At 40.9% G+C, this 10,745-nt stretch overlaps 1 long non-coding RNA gene across 1 annotated transcript in view; it reads left to right on the top strand.

Annotated features, from left to right (window-relative positions):
• Nucleotides 1-10,745, top strand: part of LOC147817887 (uncharacterized) — a 165,011-nt gene that overhangs the window by 23,982 nt on the left and 130,284 nt on the right. The window lies entirely within an intron of this gene.

Genomic DNA, 10,745 nt, shown 5'->3' with positions numbered 1-10,745 from the left:
TCACAACAGCAGCGGCAGCTGAAATAATCCAAGAGGAGGGATGGTCGTCTACAGAGCTGCTGCTGCTGCTGCTGCTCCGAGGCTGCTGGACCAAAATGTAATCCATTCTGCCCAGACACTCGTTCACAGCACAGTGAGTGTGGACGACCTTAAGCCAGCTGGACGAGCATTCGTTGAGTCCTCAGCTGCACTGCACTTAGTCTGTGATTTGTCTTGTTTCCTCCTTCACTCTCTCTCTCTCTCCCTGTCTGATTTATTGTGCTCTTTCTGCTTTCTGTGTCTGCTTCTCTGTCTCTCTCTGTTTGCTCTCTTCCTCTCGCAACACTTCGAGTGCCGGGCACTATGTTTGTCTGAGAGGGACAGTGTGACCAAACACGAGGAGAGCTGAGAATGGGAGGGAGAAAAGAGAGAGAAAAGAGAGATGTGTATAAGAGACAGGTCCATCACTGATCCATACAGGTTTTGACTGAATGGATAACAACTGGATTAGAGGTGAAGGTTGACACTGGATGATTAAACTGTAATTTGGAACATACATAGTTAAGTTACTGGGGAAGTAGACCCAATGGATGCCCTCTCCAGCACCACCCATTCAAGACTATGTGACAGTGACATCATTCCCCATCCAATACAACAGCTGCTACATGCTAAGAGGCTAGGCCTCATTGTTTGCTTGTTATGTAAATGTAAATGTTAACGTACTTTATTTATACAGCCCTTTACAACAATCCTTTCGGCGTACCAAAGTGCTTTACAACAGGTAATAAATAAAGAGAAAAATAAGTGAAAACAATTTAAAAAAAAAAATAAAAGAACAGTGAGAACAATAAAATACAACAAAATTGATTAAGATAAAATAAGTTAAAAGTGTTATCATACTACTGGGTATTAAAGGCCATCCTAAATAGGTAGGTTTTTAGCCTAGATTTGAAGAGGCCCAGGTCAGAAATAAGACGCATCTGGGCAAGGAGCTTATTCCAGAGCCTGGGGGCAGCAAGAGAAAAAGCTCGGTCACCCCAGTGTTTGTATTTTGAGCTGGGCACGTCCAGCAAAAGTTGATTTGTTGACCTCAGAGGTCTACCAGGATTTCGGACAGTTAAAAGCTCAGATACATACGATGGGGCAAGGCCGTTAAGAGCTTTAAAAACAAACATTAAAAGTCTAAAATCAATTCTATAAAGGACAGGAAGCCAATGAAGAGAGTTATGTGAAAATGCCTTTCATTGAGATACTTTTATTAAACCAATCGGAGTTAGAGGAATGTGTCCTAATGTTTGAACCCACCGTGGTATTCTCTGTATCATTGTGAACCGTGAAAACGGACTTGAAAGGAAAAGATCGCTAACTAAGTTAGCACGAAGCTAACGCTAGCCGCGAGTGATGCTAGCGCTATGCTAGCTCAGGTATTACCTGTAATCTGTAACGTGAGTGCTAACGGTCTAGCTGGGTAAGCTAACGTGTTGCTACTGACATTTACGAGAGAAATAGAGACAGCACATAATGCATAATTGTGTTGATATGGTCCCAGGTTTTGATAAATATTGTTTTCTGATAACTGAGATGCACATAATGTGTTTTATTGCACTGAAGTTGTTTAAATATTTATGTTGGTTAAAAAGAGTGGCTTAATACTGTTCATTTACGGTTAAAAAGGTTAAAAAGAGACGTATGCTGCAGTTAAAAAGATAAGTAAGTGCATTTATTTTAAAATATAAGTTCATGGTGAATAATTGTCATGGTAAAAATACTTATACTGTACTGTAAATGTATACAGACTCTTTTAAATTGATTTGAATACTGTATATCCTGCATTTGGGTATAGATATGGAAGATATTTAGAGTGAAAACTGAAAGTAGAATGATCTCATGTGATTGAATAGAGAGTAATGGATATGTTTTCTGCACTATACGTGTAGATTGTTTTTTTATTGTTAGGAACTGATTCAGATTCCGAGCCTGTGGAGGTTCGGTGGCCAGCCAGGAAAGACGAGCGACTTGGACGGAACGGTGCACGGTGTGGCCAGCCGTGGGATCCACTCCGAAGAACCCCAAAGATCATCTCACTTCACTCATTGACATAGATAAGGAAATAACACACAAATCTACCCGGGTAGTGAACTGAACATTTCAGAACATTACACGTACACCACAGAACAGAGTTGAACTCTTACCTCCTAATAATGAAGGAGGGACACTTTTATTTGAACTTTTTTAATTTTGTTTTTCATGAAGGAGCTCTATTTTTCGTAATTTTTATGTTTCATACACTGCCAAAAATTTACCTGTGTGAGGTAATAAATTGTCAACTGTTAACTTCATGTTGTCTCATTTGAATAACTATATCCAGCTATCCGAACCTAGAGTAGGTGTCAGTAGTTTTAGTAGTAGTTTTGTTCAAGAAGTGCTAAGGGCGCTACACATCTGTGTGAAATTGTGTCATAAATAGCATATGAATTCATGAGTGCTTTGTGAGGTCACACTGACCTTGACCTTTGACCATAAAATTCTGATGAGTTAATCTCCGAGTCCAAGTGAAAGTTTGTGCCAAATCTGAGTCTCTTTCATTCTCTCTCTCTCTCTCTGACTTTCCTCTCTCTCTCTCACTCTCTCTTTCTCTCTATCTGAATTAATAACTTCAAAAATAGTAATAAAAAAATAACTTAAAAGGACAAAATTGATGAACCTGCTGGGACGCACTTGTTATTCAATCCTTTTAACTTCAAAAGTCACAATTCGACATTCAACAGCAAGTCCCAGCCAGGTCCATCACTTTTTAATGTCCCTTGGAAACACTTCCTGTTGTGTTGTAGGACTGAATTTGCAGCGCGTTTGTATTTGAATGTCTTTTCTTAAGTTGCAGGGCTCTGCGGGCCACCGTACAAATGCCTCATGTACATGTAATGTAATGCCAAGCAGTACTGGGACACCCAGCAGACATTTCAAGAAAAGTTTAGCTCAGAGAAATTGATAAAAAAAAAAAAAAAAAGGGCAGTAGAATAGAGACACTTTCTGTCCTCTTCAGAGTTCAAACAGCTTCATTAATATTAGGATATGCTGTATAATATTCAAGTCTTTAAAGGGGCTATTTGTAAGTCTTCTCTGCTGTTGAACGTGGTTTATTGCTTGGAGCAGGTGGTGATGATTGTCGCTTGACAAGAGCTTCTATCCTCGTTGTCTTAAGCCCCTTTTCCATTGGTCAAAAAACCTGCTAAGACCTGCTTACTATTGGGCTTTTGTTGGCAATGGAAAAGGGTTCAATTGGCATTTACACCCGGTTCACATGACTCTGCAGTAGACACAACACCCCTTTTCCTGCTGTAACATCTTTCTGATCATACCGAAGACACATCCTGCCACCTGTCCAGCACGGTGCTGTTCAACCAGAAACGCTGCGGCTCCACTGCGCTCAAGGATGAAAGAGTGAGCTGCAGCTTCAAAATAAGTTTTACAGGAGCACCAACCTGGAGATGAGACTATGTATGATGACACCACTCCTTGCAGTTGTGTGTGCCCTCAGTCCGAACAGAAAGACAAACTTGTCTGGCAGTGGAAAAGGGGTCAATCGGCTTTTATTAGTGGGTTTAACCATGTTTAAAAAACAGTTTATACCTAAAAGGGGTATTAATAACACAGGAGGTTATAATACAGCCTCTGAGCAGTGCTCCATCTTCAGGACTAACTGCAGACTACAGTGAGTCGGTATCACAAAGTGATGCTAGCTGGTTAGCATGCTAACTTCAGCAGAAGAAAATACGTGATTGACACAAGGGTTTACATTGGTGTTTGTTTCCACAACTGGAGACAGCTGTTGGTGAGTAAAAGACTTACTGACTTAGACTGATAAGATAATCAGCTTAATGCTGACATTAGCCTTGTAGCAACACTTTAAAAGCTACTTTTGTTGTCAGCATTAAACAGAGGGGAATCATGGCAAGCTATATATTATTACTGTAAATAAAAGTTTTGTAAAAGTTTTTATATTTCTAAATAACTACAACTAACAATCATGGTTGATAAAAGAGTGCATTATATTATATAATACATTGTTTAGTTTATACAGTGTCAGAAAATAGTTCGATTTAGTCATCACAAGTTGAAGTTTTAACATTTTGTCTGAACAACTGTCTAAAACCCAAAGATATTAATACATGGAGAGAACAGCAGCAAATCCTCACATTTGATGACACCAGGTTATTTTGGTGTTTTAGCTTGATAAATGCCATTTTCTGATTGATCAGCTAATCGTTTCAGTGCTATTGCGTACTCAAACGGTGTCATATTTTTTTTTTAAAGTATATTTTTGGGCTTTTTATGCCTTTAATGGACAGTATAGTGGAGAGTGACAGGAAACAGGGAGGCAGAGAGAGGGGGAATGACATGCAGCGAAAGGCCGTCCGATGCGGGATTCGAACCGGGGCCAACTGCAGCGAGGACTGTAGCCTCTACACATGGGGCGCCTGCTTAGACCACTACGCTACATGACGCCCCAAACGGTGTCATATTTAAATGATACCTAGCCATTTTTGTGTGCCTGCCACTCTTTATGAGCAACGGCTAATGTGATGCACCAATAAGAACAGAGGGAAATATCAGATGTATCTTACCCAGCAACAGAGCAACTTATTCATCATAATGTATCTGAGAATGGCGTGCCCTCTCTCTCCACTTCACGCTGAGAACAAGCCCGAGGACAAATGTGTGTTGATGTTGTTGTTGTTGTTGTTGTTGTCACATACTGGAGCTAGCATTGTTGTCCTCATGTTCCTGCCTCTCTCTCTCTCTCTCGCTCTCTCTCTCTGGTCCTCCTCCAGGCTCTGTTAATGCACTGACTCTGACTGCACTGGGTGACAAGGCAAATGTGCAAAAAGTCACAAAGAGACAGAAAGAGAGAGAGGGAGGGAGAGTGGAGGAAAAAGAAGCAGGGAGGGGGAAATGAGAGAGAGAAAAAAATGTGTGTGTGTGTGTGTGTGTGTGTGTGTGTGTGACAGCATCATTGTGGCATTAGGCTTGAGAAGAGTGAGCATGTCCTAGCCAGAGGAGAGAAGCTGTTGATTCAACTGGTCGTGGACAAGGGCAACAGAGGCCTTGTTGCCCTTGTCCTCATCTCTCTGTATCCCTCTCTTGCTCTCAAAATCCCAGTCTTACTCAGTCTCTCTTCCTCCCTCTCTCCGTTTCACTCTTACATATTACACACAGGACACCTCCTGTGCTTCTTTGTCAGGTCATTGTTGTGAATTACAATCTTCCTGGTTAAAAAAAAAAGTCTAACAAAGAGAAATCCACATTCTCTATCTGTGTGTGCAGTGTAAGACTGTCAGACTGTCAGACTGTCAGACTGTCAGACTGGCCACTGGTCACACCAGGACAAATCGTAGTGGGCCACTGCATCGGTGGGATGTGGACCATCAAACATCCATAAAGTTTTTACTGGCCTGTCATTTGGGATGTGCAAGAGAGTGTGTGTAGCCAGCAGTGAGGTGTCCCTCCTGGCCTACCGTACTGCTGATCAGGCTTTAGCTCCACCCACTTCCGCCTTGCGCCTGCAGCCCACCATCCCATAGCACTCTCCTCCTTTTATTATAGATCAAGTATTTTTATATTGTAGGTTTTTTATCAAATTACCTGAATTGGTTGATTCTCATTGGTTTTCCTTGTTTTACTTAGTTGAATTATTGAATGCATTTTGTAATCTTGGGGGAACACCTTGTCTCCATTTACTGTCCTCTGTGTCATTGCAAAGGATCTGGGGGGGCTTGTGTAGGGTTTGTATTTAAAAAAAGGGGCAGTGTAGTCTTTTACTCTTTTAAAAAGAACCAAAAGGCAAGCCACACGTGCATGTTCCAGGATATAAAAAATGATTAGTAAGATTAATTAATAAATTAATATTAATTAATTAATAAGAGCTGATTTCTCAACCATTTTAGCATTGTGGTGAGGTGATCTTTTCAATAGGACTTGTAGTTTTCCCTCTAATATCCCATTTCAAGTTTCATCTTAAAAGCTGTTGTCTGTCTAAGGAGATTGTGGGATTGTGTGTACGTGTTTCCCTCCTCCCCCTGGCGGCCACAGTCATCAGTGGCAAGCAGTGTCTCAGCAGGTGTTACTCAGCAGGTGTTACTGGGCAGAAATGGGCAAAGCTTATTCTGATTGACTAATTATACTCATTAATTCTTAGCCTTTTAACTCAGGTGTGAGAGCAACTCTAAGGTAAATCAACACAGTGTATTTACGTGGAACTGGTGTGTGCGTGTTGATGTGTGGTTCTTTGCACATGTCATAACTGTGAGGACAATTTTAGTTTAAAAAATGTACTTTCAAAATAAGGTAACGAACCAGGTAAAAATAACTTACTGGAGGTTCTGTTGGGCAGCTCTATTGCTACACACAAACACACACACACACATATATATATAAATATATATATATATAAAATATGTTTATATGTTTGTACCTTATGCAATTTATACTGCCAAACACAGAATCACAGACACTTTCAAAGTAAGAGTCTCAAAAAGGTAAAAAGTTAGATCTTAAAAGCTGCCGTCTATATGGGGATATAGTGTTATAGCATGCATGTATACATGTCTTGCTATGGTATTAGGGGCAAATTTGGGTTTGAAACCATCAGTGTGAGGTTATTTTGGCCAGCTGTGACAGCTTCAAAAGGCTTTTTGAGGGACACCTTAAGTAACTGAGGCGGACAAGTCTCTACGACATGAATGAAACTGACAGTAACATCCTTTGTGCAGATTGAAATGTGAGGGGTGAAGTACACACACCTAGTAGCAGGCACATTTCTTCAGTAATTTTCTAGTTTATAATTTATTATTTAATTTTTGAGTAAATATCCCAAACATTCTCTGGTTCCAGCTTCTCAAATATAAGGATTTGCTACCTTTCTTTGTCTTATGTGATAGCAAATGAAATATGTTTAGGTTTTATCCTTCAATTTTGGTTTATCAGGACCTCAGACTTTACTATCACTTAATCAGTAATGAAAATCATTACTTGCAGCCCCAGTCTGGATAGGCCACAGTAGAATTATCTGGTGATGTCATATGAAAACATGACTGACAGTTTTCAGTCTTTGGACTGCAAACCAAACATTTCCTAAACTATCTGTCAAAGCAGCTTTTGAATAGATCTGAGGTGAGAAATAGATTGAGCACTTGCTTATTTACACTTCCTCTTCCTATTTTTAATACTTGTTAATATGGTTCAAGAATTTCAAGAGACACCAAGTCATATGATCATCTTAACACTCCAAACTTATACAGTGCATTCAGAAGGTATTCAGACAGACTCTGTCAGGTTGGATGGAGACAGTCGGTGGACAGCCATTTTGCCGTTGAAAAATACCCCACAGCATGATGCTGCCACAACTTTACTTACATATTTATTTATTGCACAGGTGATGGGCTACTTATGAGGTGACTGAACAGTTCAATCTTGGTTTCATCGGACCAGAGAATCTTGTTTCTAACAGTCTGAGTCTTTGATATGCTTCAGTAAGAGAGGCTTCTGTCTGGACTCTCTGCCATAAAGCCCAGATTGTTGGGAGAGCTGCAGTGATGGCTGTCCTTCTGGAAGTTTCTCCCATCTCCACACAGGATCTCTGGAGCTCAGCTAGAGTGACCACCTCCTCTCCTACCAGGGCTCTTCTCCCTCGATTGCTCAGTTTGGCTGGGCAGCCGGTTCTAGGAAGAGTCCTGGTTGTTTAATCTTCTTCCATATAAGAACGATAGAGACCACTGTGCTCTTGAACCTTCAATGCAGGAGAGGTTGGAGCCTTCCCCAGATCTGAGCCTCGACACAGTCCTGTCTCTGAGCTCTGCTGCAGTTCCTTCCTCCTCATGGTTTCTGCTCTGATCTGCATTGTCAGCTGTGAGACCTGATATAGACAGGTGTGTGTCTTTCCACATCTTGTCCAATCAGATGAGTTTACCTCAAGTGGACTCCAATCAAGGTGCATAATCTCAGAAATGATCAAGAGAAATAGGAGCCACTGTAGCTAAATTTCAAATGCATAGCAAATTATCTATATACTTATGTCAATGTGATATTTCAGTTTTCCCTTTTTAATATAATAATAATAATAATAATCATAATTTAAACAATTTTTGCATCAGGCTGCAACATAACAAAATAGGAAAAAAGTGAAGGGGGCTTTACACTGTAAATCTTAAAGATAATAAGTGTAGTCTGGATTTTAAAGGTTTTTTGTCAGACACTTCATATCAGATAAAATGCATGATACAAAAAGTACATCTTTCTATTTGTCCTCACTGTGAATGTGTCTGTGCAACATCAACAGATCCAGACATATAAAAACAGCCAATAAAAAAAGCCATGTAACACGGGCTCTACTGTATTTGGAAGAGTAGTGTCAGATTACTTTGTTACAGTAGCCCTAATGGAACAAAGTGTTTAGAAGCTGCTAATCCAAGCCAGTCATGGAAACAAACGCACCTCGAGCCTTGGCCTTCTATTTTTGCCTGCAGCATCCTCAGCACTTCAAGCATGCATCTCCCCAAGCTCTGGCTTAGGCAGCTAGCACCTCATTAGCATTATGTAAAGCAGTTAACATAGCCGGAGACATTTCCTCAAGTGAGCAAGGGGTCAAAGCTGGGCTGCACAGGAAGTTCATATAACTGACACTTTTATGAGGAATTGGCTGCTTCAGTGTTTCTTAAACTTTTATACTGAGTTCTTGAGATGCAGACATGTTTCTCATGGTAAACAAGACAGGCACATTGTCAAGGCCGTGAGTCATACACAAGCAGGCACATGAGCAGCTGCTGTAGATTTCTGATTTCTGGTATTTAAATTAAAGAAATTGCATATGGCTCTTACAGTGTTTTCTCCCAAAAGTTAGTGGAAGATCGACTTCCTCCATAACAACAACTAATATTGTCATTTTAATCAAAATTTCATCAATCAACAATCATTTTCTTTGTCACGTGAGTCTTCCCCATTCTCACTGGGTTTCTTCAAACCAGATGAAAGAGACACCTTACTGAGTCATTAATGAATAATTATTTGAAGATGCAGATCAAAACAGTTGTATTCTCCAAAGGAAGCCTAAACAGCTACAGAAGCTTCTGCTGCAGCTGCACAGCTGCAAGCCAAACTGTGTCAGCTGCAACAGAAGTTGTTTTTATGTGAGTCACGGTCTCTTGATTGTTTGTTTTTGCAGCAACATGTCTATTTTCTGCCCAGATTGAGAGTGAACTTGTGTTACTAACCACTAGCTTTTCATTCCAGACTCTTTATGTATCTTGTGATCTGTAATCTGTGGTCAGTGGACAAGGAAAACACCTGGCACAAAACCCTATGGTCTCTTTGCAAAGCTGCACTCAGCTGTATCAACATTAGTTTTCACCAATGTTTTTCATCAATGCAGAAACCAGCACAGCTGATCCTTGAATCCACCGAGTGAGCGCCACCTCCACTTGGGCTCAGTGCTGTTACCTTAAAGTTCTGGAATTTTCTATTGAAGTAAATTCAACCCCAGTGTGGTCCAGCAGCAGCAACATCAGCAGAGTGAACAACATGCACATGTACTGACCCACTTTACAAAGTTGCAGACAGGAATGTCATCGTTATAGTCGTGACCTCCATGTGACATACAAAAGTGCTCAGTATTCCATTGGGTGCTAATGTTATACCACACTGATGTTAAACCCAGCATGGCACAACACTGAGCAACAGAAAAACTCAACCAGTCTGGGAGTTTTAACAGACTGGACCAAGAGATCGAGGCTGCCTTGCTTCACAGCGACAGCTCTGGGTTGAGAGCGACAAATCGATCACAAAGGAGAGGGATCTATTTTGGCCGTCCAACTGTCTGTGTGACCCCTCACTGCCCCCCCCCCCCCCCCCGGGGGCTGACCCTACCAGCCATCAATCAACATGAGCTGTTTGGGTCACTCAGAATGAACCGTCGGGCTCACTGGATTTTTTTAAACATATTGTTCTCACAGAGGAGTGTGTTCCTCTGTGTGTGTGTGTGTGTGTGTGTGTGTCTGTCTGTCTGTCTGTCTGTCTGAAATACGATGCCTACAGTAGCCGTATGGACAAAGAAAATAACTATGGAAGCTTGACAGGAAGTTGGGATATTAACTAGAAGAGAATGACAAATAAAGACAGCCCACAGTGACGAGGAAAAAAGAAAAGAAAACAGGGACAGATTATACATTTGGCAAAACACTGAGTTTTAAGTTTCAAGTTTTAAGGTATTTTATTATTATTTATTATTTTCATTCCTAACGATATTCCTACAGCTTGCTGCAGTGCATTAATGACCAGCTGCTGTGTCCGCAGCCATGACCCACTTGTGGCCTGCTTGACCTTTATGTTTGACTCATACAGTACATGTTCTTTAGGCAGGTTGTGATGCTGTTACTCCCATATGACTCACATGCAACCCTGACCTTGAATGTCAAGCCACAGCAGGCCTGGAGGAAAAAGTCATTGATTGCATCATGAACAAACAGCAGTAAGAGCGCAGACACACATATTCTTGTGGTTTGTGTAAATTAAAAGTACCTCTCAAAGACACAGGGAGAACAGTGAGCTGATGTTCTTCATCTCGCTTTAATCAGGCCAGACTGACTTGACTTAAAAGAATAATTCATCAGTCACAGACAACAGACCATAGATTCATCTGCCATGGAGTGTTTTGCTACCTTTGGACAGAGGCAGGCTGTTTCCCTGCTTCCAGTCTTTGTGCTGAGCTAAGCTAA

This window comes from Seriola lalandi, unplaced genomic scaffold, assembly GCF_002814215.2.
Source record: "Seriola lalandi dorsalis isolate HSWRI2012SDOR001 ecotype SW California unplaced genomic scaffold, Sedor1 jcf7180002054861, whole genome shotgun sequence".
Classification (NCBI taxonomy): domain Eukaryota; kingdom Metazoa; phylum Chordata; class Actinopteri; order Carangiformes; family Carangidae; genus Seriola; species Seriola lalandi.
This window is presented reverse-complemented; position numbering and strand designations above follow the sequence as displayed.